The sequence below is a fragment of the Ambystoma mexicanum genome, chromosome 4q, assembly GCF_040938575.1.
Source record: "Ambystoma mexicanum isolate Mex_15411 chromosome 4q, UKY_AmexF1_1, whole genome shotgun sequence".
Lineage (NCBI taxonomy): Eukaryota > Metazoa > Chordata > Amphibia > Caudata > Ambystomatidae > Ambystoma > Ambystoma mexicanum.
Window position 1 is genome coordinate 1,181,149,791 of NC_090928.1, and position 13,857 is coordinate 1,181,163,647.

Consider the following 13,857-nt stretch of genomic DNA (forward strand, 5'->3'; position numbering starts at 1 on the left):
AATAGTCTGTCTTTCCTTGTTAATCTGCTAACCCATATAGCAATGCACCGCACCCTTGTGGTGGTGGTGCTGCAAAAAAATGTTGCTACTTGTGCAGTAGCGCTGTACTCTGTGCTGTTTGCTAAATATCCTTACATATACCCTCCTTTTGTTTTTAGAACTTGGCTATAATCCAAGCCAATTCCTAAAAACAACTTGTTCTATTTTTTCTTACAATATAGCAATCCAACAAAATGAATATTCATGTGCATCAATGAAAATTTGCAATCAACATTTCATCTGAGTCCATCAGTTCATAAAATGTTCCACATTTGCCTTCTCAGTGGAAGTGGCATTACTTTAAGTTTAAATTTTCCAAGTCAATTAAAAACAATGAAATAAAACAACTAACTAAAACAAATAAGTAACATAACAAGTTAAAATAAATAATTAAAATAATAAATACGTGGAACTTCATATGCCGGAACTTTTGTTTTGTCTCTTTTGGTATGTCCCGACCAGCGATGTTATTCGGTTCATTCGAGTACTCTTTCATCTTGGCAATCTTGAATCCACAGTAGTCATCTCTTTTGGCATTCCGGTTATTTTGTCTTCACCTCCACCTGGAGGCAGGCATCTTTTGGTCTTCATCCAGGGGACTCCAGGACTCCATCGTCTCCCGTGGCCTCTGATCCCGGAACCTCCGACCAAATAATGTTAATTGTCTAAATCAAAATAGAAAATAAACAGATTAAGTACATAGCACAATACTAATTTCCACCTTTTGCCAAAAATAAAACATGCTTGGTAAAAATATTTCGTTTATATTTTTTTCTGTTTTTTTTTTTTTCTGAAATCAAATACAAGTTAAAAGAAAACAAGCATATATAAAACAGCATTCAATATTTAATACACTTTCTCTCTGCACACCAACCATGAGCTTCCATTATATGTGCATTTATTTATTTATTTATTTATTTATTTATTTATTTATATTATATATTTTTACATATATTACAGTGTTTATGTGCCATCATAACAATCAACTTTTTTTACTTCTTTGTCACTGCCTCCTGATTACACCCATTTATTTTCTCAAGGGACTCTATCCGTTTCCACATGCTCAAGCTGCCTGATCTCATGTCTGGGATGGCATGGTTTGATTTGATTTACATGGACAAACTGCTCTATTGCTGTTTCACCTTCATTTTTCAAAATTTTATACACTACAGGAGAGACTTTATCTATAATTCGAAATGGCCCCTGCCAGGCTGCTAGAAATTTAGAATTTTTCTGTTTACTTTTTCCAAAATGAAACTTGTACACCTGATCCCCTACACTGTATTCCTTTACTGATGTCTTTTTATCATAATATGACTTTGCACTGTCAGCAGCTCTTTCCAGATTTCTCTGCACAAAAGCAAATGCATGTTGCAAATGCCTCCTCAGTTCATCAATATATTCATGAACCGTGGATGCACTCACTAGAGTTTGCTCATGTGTTCTGTATAGTAGGTGTTGTGGTAACACCATTTTCCTACCTGTTAAGACCTCATGGGGGCTAACACCTGTTGCTTTGGCAGGAGTCGACCTGATTGCCATCAAAACCAATGGTAAACGCAAATCCCAGCTGGAACCTGCTTCTGCCACAAATTTCTTTAAAATATCCACAACAGACCTATTGCTTCTTTCAACTGTACCTGAAGACGCCGCCCGATATGCGATATGTAGTTTCCTTTTCACACCTAGTATTTGCCATACCTTGCTCATTAGAGTACTTGTGAAATGACTTCCTCTGTCTGACTCAATTCTTTGCGGCAACCCAAACCTTGAGAACACATGGTTCACCAGCAATGTGGCTGCTGTTTGCGCACTACAATCTGGTGCAGGAATGCACTCAATCCACTTTGACATCAAACATACCACACTCAAAATATAACGGTGTCCCCTGCTCGACCTTTTTAAAGGACCTACATAGTCTATTTGCAAATCTGACCATGGGAGAGTTAGGCCTCTTTTCATCAATGGTGCTCTATGCATTGGTGAAGCAGGTTTAAATTGGGCGCATACTAGACATCCTCTAGTATATAATTCCACATCTTGGGACATATGAGGCCAGTAAGCATAATCTTTTAGTATTTCTAATGTTTTTTGTGAACCTCTATGGCCTGCAGTTATGGCATCATGTGCATGGTGTAGCATTAGTCCTCTGAATGAAAGGGGTACTACCCACTGTATTTGCCCTGTTATGGACTCTCTAATCATGAGTCCATCCTGTAATCTAATTCGTGTTTTGTTCTTTAATAACACCCTCAACTCTTCTTTTCCCATACAATCATTTTCTGTTAAAGGATTTTGTTCAGGATCTATCAAATGATTATAATAGATTCCCAAAATTTGATCATTCTTTTGTGCCTCAATCAAATCTTGGTCTGGCGTGTCATGACTCCACTGCACCACCGGTTGATCTACCTCCTTTGGTGCTTTAGAACGTGTGACTGCATCACTTTGTATTTCACCCATTAAATAATCAATAGGTAGCAATTCTCCCATCACAGCCCCAATCTTAGCCAGATGGTCTGCCTTATCATTTCCCTCCTTATCCTCTCCTGGTGTTTTTAAATGCCCACGAATTTTTCTCCAGTATATTGTTAAATTATTTTCTGACACCAATTTGTCTATGGCTTGTATCATTTTTCCATGTTTAAGTGGCTTTTTGTTGTATGTAACCATGCCTCTTGCTTTCCAACCAGGCAAATACTCCACAAAGCTATTCCGTGCATAGTCAGAATCAGTCACCAGGACAATTTCACTGAACTTTTTATCAACTGCAGTAGCAATTGCTTTATAGATGGCTGCCAATTCCGCCACCTGACTGCTCCTATCTCCAATCCTCATCCCTATACTAGGAACGCCTTCACATTTCAACCAGACATTTCCTATTCCTGCCACTAATTGTTTATTATTGTCATTTTCAATGTGAAAAGCACAACCGTCCACATATACAGTTGGCAAATCCTTGCATGTTTTTTCATCAAAAGCTTTGTGTGGTGATTGTTCAAATTCCTGTAAACTAGCTTCCACATCCATTTCATTTGTTATTTGTTCAGCTGCACAGTCATGTAAGTCAGCTAACCCTTGAGCAATTGGGCTCTTTTTATTTTGTCCATATCTTACTTCTACGGGAAAACCTTGTAATGCCAGCGTCCATGAAGTGATTCTGGATTGCGCTAGATTGCCTGATCTAATTCTTTTACTCTCTAAAAATTGCAAAGGTTGATGATTTGTTTCAATAATCACCTTTTCTCCCTGAACAATGGGGCGAAAATGTTGTAGCGCCCACACAGTGGTTAATAGGGCCTTCTCACATTCATTAAATTTCATTTCAACTTGGGAAAATGCCTTACTTGCATATGCAATGGTTTTGTGATTCAAATCGTGTTTTTGTGATAACACTGCTGACATACAATGTTCAGAAAAGCCTATTTCTATAAAGAAATCCCTGTCCTTTATGGGGTATGCTAAACATGGTGCCTTTACAAGACATTCCTTCAATCTAGCCACTGCATCATACTGCTCTCTTTCCCATCTCCAGGGAGTATTTAGTTTAAGCAGTTTAGTCAATGGTTGAGTGATTTCTGCATAATTCTCAATGAACTTTCTGTTATAGCCTGTCATCCCTAATAAACTTTTTACTCCTTTCACATTTTTAGGATCTTTTAATCTTTGTATGGCCTCTATTTTCTTCCTTCGTGGATTTAGCCCATGTTCAGTCACTTCATGCCCTAGAAAGTTCACTTTTTTCTTGCACCATTGTGCTTTTTGTAAAGATACTTTGGCGCCTGCTTTCTGCAATTGGCCAAGCACATGTCTTATTTCATCAAAATGGCTTTTAAGGTTTTCATTTTTTATCAGGACATCATCCACATAAACTATTGTTCCTCTTTCCGCTGCATCCGGCATGGCCTTTCTCAAAAATATGCCAAATTCACTCCCACTATTGATGTACCCGAACGGAGCTCTAAGCCAGGCATATTGAGTCCTGTCAAATGTAAAGGAAAATAGGTGTTGTATCTCCTCTGCCAATGGCACACACCAATATCCAGATGTGAGATCTAATGTGGTAAATACCTTTGAACCATGTATCTGAGCTAGGTCCTGATCAATGAATGGTAGTGGCCATCTAGATACTGGTACTCTTTTATTTAACTCTCTTAAGTCTGCACACAGCCGCCATTGACCATTTGGCTTTAACACACCTAAAATAGGCGTATTGGATGTGCTATGAATGGGCCTAATTATTCCCCGTGATTCCAAATTTTTAATAATCTCTGCCAATGATTCTAAACATGCCAGCGGTAGTCTATACTGGCGTACAAACACTGGATTTCTGCTACAACCTTCTGGTAGTGTGGCCACATGTAAACCAGTTAAACCACAATCATAAGCATCTTTTGCAAATACATCCTTAAACTCCATAAATATTTCCCTCAGGTCGTCTCGATCCTCATCGCTGTCACATGCATCCGCTAAGGAGATCTGCTCTTCTACCATTCTGGAAAATTCTGGAAACTCTTCTGGTAAAGGAATCTCAGCGCTTTCCTCTAACTGTGTGGCTGTGTCTTTTTGTAGAGCTGCCACTTTTAAATATTTTGGCATATCAGCTTCCACTTCAATGGGCTGATTTCCTGTTTCATTTTCATTTAAATTAAATATTATGCAATCCTCTTGATGGCAGCACACTGTCTCATTTGAATCATAAGGATACACAGAATGAATTTTAAATATTCCTTTGGGCTGAGAGTCCAGGTGTTCTGGCAACTCGCCCTTGGCATCTACATATTTTTCAGGAATATTCCCAATCACCATGTTATTTAAATCTGCCGTATAATGTGATTTTTGTATGGCCATTCCTAATGGGGAGTTTTCCTCTAAATGAATATCCTGACAACGTTTATTATTTACCATGATTTTTACAGATCCCTCACCAATGTCTACCAATGGAATGTATTCATAATCCAGGCCTTGCTGTTTTATGGATTCATTCAGGCATACAAATGCATCAGAGCCTTTCATCTGCTGCCCATTTTTGCATTTCAGTGTTATTGCAAACTGTTTTGTAAATGCAGGAATAATAGTATCTTTCCTTATTTGTAATTCGATGGCATAAGGAACCAGTTGTGCACAATGATAAGCCCTTCTTTTGTCTTCAAATTCAGGTGCCGGCCCACCTAGGCGTGACCATATTTTTTGATTAAGGAAATCTAACACCATACACATTCTGTGCATGATGTCATTGCCCATGTAAAATTCATTTTGTGCTCCATTCACTATCCATACATTATGGTAAATTGTTTTCTGCCCAATGCTAATTTTAAGCATGCATCTGCCTGTAATTCGGTTTTCAAAGTCTGGACTGTCCAACCCAGAAACATATTGGTTTTTAATCCTAAATTTCGGGATTTCTTCCCTCTCCATAATTTTTTGCAACAATTTCTCATTAATGAAACTCCTTTCATGTTCAAGCGCTAAAGTGGCTTTTATTGTTTTAAGATAATCATTTATACCAACGTGAACCCATGGTTGCTCATCTTCCATGTGTATTTCTGCCAGAGTGGTAATGTGTTTTTCTGAATCTGTTTTAGGAACAATATTCTGTTTGCATGTTTTCTCTTTTAAATAGAAACGTAATGTGTGTTCATCTATGGCAGTCTGCCAATCTTTCCTTGGGTCCAAGTATATTTGTACAGGTAGTTTTTCATTGTCGCTCTGATCTTTGTCTTGACACATTAATATAACAGTGACACTAGGTATGCAGCTATTCTGGAGATATACCTCCACAGCATCATTTGTTTTGGCAACGGTGTGACATTCTTTTATATTGCTGTTTTGTGATTTTAGTTTCTTAGGCCTCAATGGTTTTTTGGTTAAGGACCACAGCACTCCATTCACCCCATCTATGAGAGGAGACAATCTTTTCAGGCAATCTGTCCCCATCAGAAATGGAATTTCACAAATAGATGTGATCAATACCTCTTGTTTCATTCTGTGCTTTCCTATTTTTATGTCAACCTCAGTTACACCTATGATGGGCACCTCCTCCCCATTAAAGTTATGCACTGGGCCTTGATTTGCCTTCACTGTGATCTGACTCTGTGGAGGCCTCCCTTCATTGATACTCTTTACCAGCTCCTTGGACATAATTGTGGCCTGTGCGCCAGTGTCAATCATAGCGAAGGTGTGGCATTTTTCTTCTACAGTGATGGGTGCATAATATCTGTCCTCAACTTCCTCTAATACATATAAGAAATGTGAATTCTTACTGATTTCAGGGCTCACCTTTCTCAGGTCTTTTTCACTTTTGGCTAAGCACATTGGTAAATGAAAATACATTTTTCCCTCCTTTTTACCCATTTCTGTGCGAGATATTTTATTCATTTCTCCATGATCAGAAGTTTTTTGGAGTGCGGCCACTGTTCGCCCATCCATCTGGGTAACATCAGAGACCACATTACAACCTCCCAACTGAACATGTGTAACAACATCATCATTCAGCAATTTGTCATTTTTTAATTCTGTGCATTTGTGATCATTTAGTGTAATACCAGCCCTTTCAGCCTCTTCAAAAATATGTGGCTCAAAGAATTTTTCAGGTGATTGACTTGTACCCTCCTTGTGAGTATTTCCTTTTTCTGTCTGTGTTTGGTCATTGTTTTGCTTGCCCAGGGAAGGAGCTATGGCATCCCCACTTACTCCCTGTTCACTGGTATTCCCCATGCATGAGTCATTTTTCTTAAATCTGTTCCTTTGTTCTTTTGGAATTCCTAATGTTTCTTTTTCATTTGTGCAAATCTTTACTGTTTTATTTAGCTCTAAGTTAAACCGTACCTCTTTTTTAGAAGTATTTGCACTTTATGTCACAATTTCATTTACTGGTACTTTCATTTTTAATCCATTAGACATCTCAGAGTCGTTATGCAAAATTATATCAGAGCAATCTGTCATTTTGGCACTGCAGTTATCATGAGTACTTAGTCACTTTTCGGAAGCCCCCCGGTCATTGCTATGGCCATCAGCCCCCTCTTTGGAAGGTTGTTTTTGCGCTGTATAGAGCTTTCCTATTTGCTCAGCTAACATTTTCACTTGGGCCTCAAGGCACTGGAACCTTTCCATCTCTCTAGGATCCTCTTTCTGTGGCCTAGGTCGATATTGGTTGTTTTCCCCCTGATTGGATCTATTCTGATACCTCTCAGGTGATTGATACCGGTTGGGATGGTTTCTGAACTCTTGATTTATTTGTGGAGGGGAGCGGGTTGCACCCATCCTTTGATTATAGTCCCCTGGTGGGGAATCATTGTACTGGCGTGGACTGTAGTTCACGTTTTGCCTCATGTCCTGTCTCTCAGATTGTGGGTACTGGCCCCTATGTTGATTTCCATTATCAGTAAATCGATCCACATATCGGGGCCTATCCTGATTACCATATATCATGGTGTTGGGATCAAACCTACTCTGTGTCCCCAATGACTGGTAGGGACCATCGTTTCTTTGATCTTGATTTTGTCTCTGGTTATTGTTCATACCTGCCATATCAGACCGGTATCTTACCCGGGGTCTATCTCCTAAATATCTAGGGCTGATGTAGCTCTCTCTATTACTAGGATCATGTGATTGGAACATTGGTACAGGAAATGGCGATCTTTGTTGATTACCCCTTTGTTCAGGTGTCACATTATTTTTACCTTGGCTTTGAGCAGACTCAAGGGACATTTTGGCTGACCTGATTTCCATTACTGTGGCTGAGGGTTCTTTAGATTTAGGCCTAGTATCTTTCATTTTATCACTTTCTCTACCCTGACAATAGAGTAACTCATATAGCTTTGTGCTTTGATGTACAATCCATTCAAGGGACTTGTCACGGTCAAATTCACGGACCAATTGGGATATGATGTCTTTCTGTAGCCCATAGAAGTATGCGGTTTTAAACTCATTGGAATTTGAGTCAAAAGATACATCAAAGCGAGAGAATGCTCTTTTTAAGTCTTGTAAAAATTGGCGAGGGGATGTATTAGGTCCAGCAGTAATAGTGTACGCGACTTTCTTTGCCTCCTGCAATGACTGAAAAGGAGAAAAATGACGCCTAATTTCTTTTTCAAACTCCAGCCATGTCATATTCTGCTGTTCATTTAATCCCCTTATGATGCTGGCCGTCGGGGCATCTAAAGTTAAATGAAAATATTGTCTGTACTGTTCCTTAGGTATCTGGAGCGCTTTAAAAATGTCATGTACCGCTTCTAAGTGATCCTCAATGCAGCATTCACCTCCCTTTTTAAATGGTTTGATCAGGGCTTTAATGGATTTCATTATTTTTATGGGGCTACTTGTTGCAATGCATGGAATTGCACTATTTTGTGATTCAATCCTGTTTTCAGGTGTATGAGATTGGTGGCTGCCCCCAATGGGAGTATCAAATCCCCCAAGGGCGCTGCAACCAAGTTCAGTCACCGGCCCTGTCACTGGGGCACTAGCTCTTTGGGCAGAGCTAGAATTCACCTCCACTCCATTGAATGTGGTACCCTGCCGCCTCTCCTGGGACCTGGGGATGCACATTTGCTGTTCTAAGTCCTTACACTTTTTAAGGAGTCTGTTGGCTTCATCATGCAAGTAATTATTTTCATCACTCATTTTATTAATTGCCTCCTGCATATCGCACATTTGCATTTGGCATTCATTGAACTCTTTATTTCTCTTGTCTCTTTCTTGGATCATTTTAATCATTTCTTGTTCTGCACTCTGGAGATCACCTTCTTTTTCGCAATGTTCTTTTTGTAAAATCTGCATTTCTGAAACAACCTCATCTTTATCCTGCCTAATGTGATCCACTAAGGCTTTTAAGTGTGTCAATTCTTGCTCACTATCTTCAAATTGTTTCTTGCTTTTGGATAACTGAGTATCAAAGTCTCTGCATTTTAATTGCATGTCTTTTTGGCATACATCCAATTCTGCTCTCAACATTTCCTGATTTTTACTTGCCCCGTCTAATTCAGTCTTTAACCTGTTAATTAGCTGAGTATCATTCTCTTGCATTCGCAGGGACTTGTTTAAAATAAACCATATTTTGCCGCATAGCCGTATTAAACAGTCTTTCTCTGCACTTTTATCGGCTGCATTCAATAATCTTGTAAGGCAGACCTGAATTATGCTGCCTTCTGCAAAAATATTGTCTAGTTTTTCTTTCTGCACCTCACCCTGAATGCGGTTACTCCATTCTAACGTGCTATTCGAAGACCAATTCCCATGTGCAAATAACTTTGCCTCTAAATATTGCACTAGATCTGAGAATGTGGTTTCCCTTTGTGACATTCTGAAATTCGTTTTTAGTGGCACACTGCTATTATAAAATGGGTTCCCTTTAATGTGCAAATGGCAGTGTGAGACACGCTTGCCACGCCCAGTAGGTACTCTATGATCACTTTCCCGGCCTGCAACGCACCATAAATATGTAGGGTATTTTGTGGAGATTTGGGGCCTGACGGTATTTTATTACCGCCGAAAAATAACTTAGCAATAATCACTCTTTGTATTCAGATTTGGCCATGTGCAACAATAATACAATGGACATGCATTATTTCAGCACCCAGACCTGCATTTTTGGTATACGTGGTTGGTGGTATTTTGGTGAGCATACTTCCCTTGTTTTATTTGTGGCCCCAATGTCCAGAATCCCTTATCTTTGCTTAGATTTTTCGTGTGATCACTAGAGAGACCTCAGACCTGCATTCTAGGAATACCACATTTCCAGTGATAGTGTTGGTGTGCCACCATGGGTGAACTCACTGACTTATTTACGACAGAGAGCTATATGTGGTAGTCTTGTGGTAATTTCCACTACCTTATATACGGTAGGGAGCTATGTTCAGAGAGTCTCTCTTCCCGTTGGCTCATGTACCTCCAACAAGTTATGCTACAGTTACTCACAATTATTCATACTGATTCTGACATGCACACATCTGTCTTAAAATGACCATTGCACTGTTTAAAAATCTCCCCACATCATTGGCATTGTAATGGTAAATAGAAAATAAACCACCCGTCTGTTTTCAAATATTTTCTGTATTATAAAAGTTGCATTTAGACATGATCTCATTCTTTACAGAAATAAATAAAATGGTACAGTAAAAGCATTTTCTATGTCACACTGCAAAGAGCGTGGCGGAGAACAGAACTCAAATTGCAACATTGGTATTTGATTAAGACACGCACAGGAATCCTACACTGACTGCATATTTTCGTGCACACACCCGGCTCCCACGCTTAGGTAATTACCTTATCTGAGTGTTCTTCAGTTGTTCTCTTTGTGAATGTGGCTCTCTTGGATTAACTCCAGCAAAAAGGAACGCTTGCCTTCTCAAGCCGGGGTCATTGCCTGGAATTCTCAGCTTTTTCAGATAGGAATGCCTCAGCCAGTGGAAAGGTTTTTCTTTCAGCTCTCTTCAGTCTCGACTGCAGCAGGACACCGGAATCTGCATTCAGTCAGGACCCCACAGCCAGGTCTTCTCCCCAGTAGTGCAGAAAGACGTCTGCCTGTCTTTTTCCTTGATACTGCCCACTAAAACTTTCCTCTCAGCCCTCTGTATGACGTGTCCCAATGAAATCCATCATCTCTCATCCTCCTACTCTTCAACAATAGCTTCGCTTATACATTTGCAATTGTTGCAAATCTGACTTCCTCCTTCCTGCAGTTACTGTGCACAAAAACACGGAGAATCAGGCAGAGAAGAGAAGAGAAAAATCTGCACACACATTTAAATGGTTTTCAGAGTATGCCTAATTCTGCAGTGGAGAACACATTTTATTAGTGGGTTATATTAAAATAAGGTTTTATTAGTCAGGTTAATGGTTAATAGGTTAGCTGTTAATTTTCAAATGTGTCTCTAGCAATATAGGCATTTCAGGTGAAAAATAGTGTGCATTTTTAAATGAACACGTGTGCTTTTAACTGTAAAAATAGATTTGCATCTTATATGTTAAAATTGTTTTTGACTGAATAGTCTGTCTTTCCTTGTTAATCTGCTAACCCATATAGCAATGCACCGCACCCTTGTGGTGGTGGTGCTGCAAAAAAATGTTGCTACTTGTGCAGTAGCGCTGTACTCTGTGCTGTTTGCTAAATATCCTTACAGGCCATATATAAAACAAAGGAATTATGCTCACCAAAAAAACCACCAACCACGCATACCAACCACGCATACCAACCACGCATGTCTGTGTACTGAAATAATGCATATCCACTGTATTATTATTATACATAACCCAATCTGAATACAAGGAGTGATTGTTGCTAAATTATTTTTTGGCGGTAAGAAAATACCGCCAGGCCCCAAATCTACACAAAATACCCAACAGATCCACCCCAGACTCAGTGGCGCCGAAAGGAGGGCTTCTTGGCAGAAGACCGCCAAAAGGACAAACAAAGGATCCCCGGCCTGGGTTAGGAGTTTAGAGAAAGACAAGAGAAAGAATTTATATTAAAGTTCTGGCAAGTAAAACTTACCAGAGGAAAGTTAATAATAAAATAAACAGGCAGTATGTTAGAGGCCGTCATTAAAAGTGATAGCCTCGAACAATGGGAAAATCCCATAGGGAAATATTCGCGGTCGAATATTTTTAGTAGTAACCACTGCCACCAGCCAGAAACCTTTGATAGAGGCACTGTACGGTACCCTCTCGAAAATGAACACCAGGGAAAAAATATTAACCTTCCCAGTAACTCCATAGTAAGATGGGTTGTTCTGGTTTAGTTCATAAAAATTGACTAGTAAAGTCAATGGGGACTTTACATGCCCTGGGAGACAGTGGTCAGTCCCAGGGTATGGAGTCTATGTTTGGGGGTCACTATGACACCCCTGTGTCACTGCACTGAGGGTGCTGTGTAACACATGTGTATAGAGATGGTTCCTGTGAGGGTGAGATAAACCCCATAGACATTAAACACTAAAATCTAGCCTAGAACACACATAGCAAATATGCCTAAGAGTGGGAAAAAGAGTCACACTCTTAGGAGAAAAAAGCAAACCCTTCAAATCCAGCAAAGCTGCTGGGGGACTCTATAGGTAAGGGAAATTAGCCATAGAATGAGAATTCTCCCTAACCCTGATGAGCCACCTGTATTGCATTGCTCGAACAATGCTTTTAAACTGAACCAAGCACCCGCTTTGCACCGACTTAGTGACAGCTCGCTGCTTGAACCAGTATCACGCGCCATACGCATACTGGTTTGACCCGCATCTACAGCACTTCATAGCATGGTTCCACATCATCAAACTGCCTAACATTGACTCAGGTACTTTCAAGTAAGTGACTTTGTCCACCTGCTCCACCTTTTTGAACCATGAAGACTGGTTAAACCCCATTTGCACCTTTTTTCACCAAAACATATCCTTTTGAAATATATTGTTACATCTCTTGCCTCTTGTTCCTCCCTGACAGAACTTATACATTTCTATTCTGCATCTTCTGTCTTTTACAGGGGTGGATGTTTGTTTTTAGTTGTATAATTGATTTCTTTAATTAAAGTATATATTTTTATAGAACTTTCATTGGAAATTCTTTTATTTTGGTACTGTTGGACTATTGTTGTTTGGGATGGCACAGGCTTACATTCACACCCCTTCTGAGAGTATAGCCTTCCATTAGCCTGTGTTGCCACAAAAAGACAAAGGAGGTATATCTCTTAGCTGTGCCTATTTTACCTTTATGATTTGGATCACTGTTGCGAAGTGTGGGGGCAGAGGGTGCCGTTTAGTCCCGACACATCCTTGGACTCCTGCAAAGCAGAAGTATTTTCGTCACACTGGTGGCAGCGACGGAATTTGATACAGACTGCATCTACAGTGTAATCTTCCAAAATAAAGGGTTGTGCAGTTAATGTAAAAAACACTGGCCCTCATTACGACCCTGGCGGAGGACCATGGTGCAATTTGCACCATGGTCCATGGCGCAGAGCTGCCAACTCCGCCATGAGGGTTGGCGGACTTACCGCCCCATTCCGACCTTGGCGGGGCGGTTAGTCCCCAATCCCCATTTACCCTTCCCCATTCCCATTTTTTCCCCATAGGGTATAATGGGAGTGGGGAAGGCGTTAATTACGCCACCGTAGATTACGGTGGCGTAATTAACAAGAGGTCCCGTAGCGCCATGGATTTTTCCGCCCGGAAAATCCGGGCGTAAAAATCACCATGGCGCTACGGAAAGTCGTAATCTGGCGGAGAGGTACGCCATGCATTACGCTGGCGTAAACCCCTCTCCGCCAGGGTCGTAATGAGGGCCACTGACAGGTATTTTAGCGATTTCGGAAACCTGACATGGATGATGTGCAGACCATGAAAGAAAGTGTCTCTCTGCTAAGAACCTTGTTAAGAGAGGGGACTCCATGGCAGTAAAATCAAGAGAGCTGCACTGCTCTAGTGCCTCCTAGCTTTTCAGGAAGCTAGGTGGATGGAGGATTCCCAGGGGGCCAGCAGTTAGCTGGATCCCACAGCCTAGCTTCCCATTTCTCTGGTGGGCGGGCAGGGGTGAGGAGGGGGTGTTAGAAGTGAATGGGGAGCGATTCCCAACATTCCTCCCGGAAAGCGGGTAGGATGGTCTCTCATAGGTCCTGAGTGTCCCACCAGTTGCTGTGAATCCGTAGGGTCCCATCCTCCTGCACGTTCCCAAGCTTCCATTAGGTCCTGGGTTAGCATGACAGGGCCTTAGGCAGTGGGCAGGAAGCTCCAGCTAGACGAAAGAAGGGTGGCATTAGCTGCGAAGAAGCAGCGAGAAGCTGCCATTTATTTTCTTTTTTTAATTGTGTTTGGTGGGTTAAAACCTTCACAAATA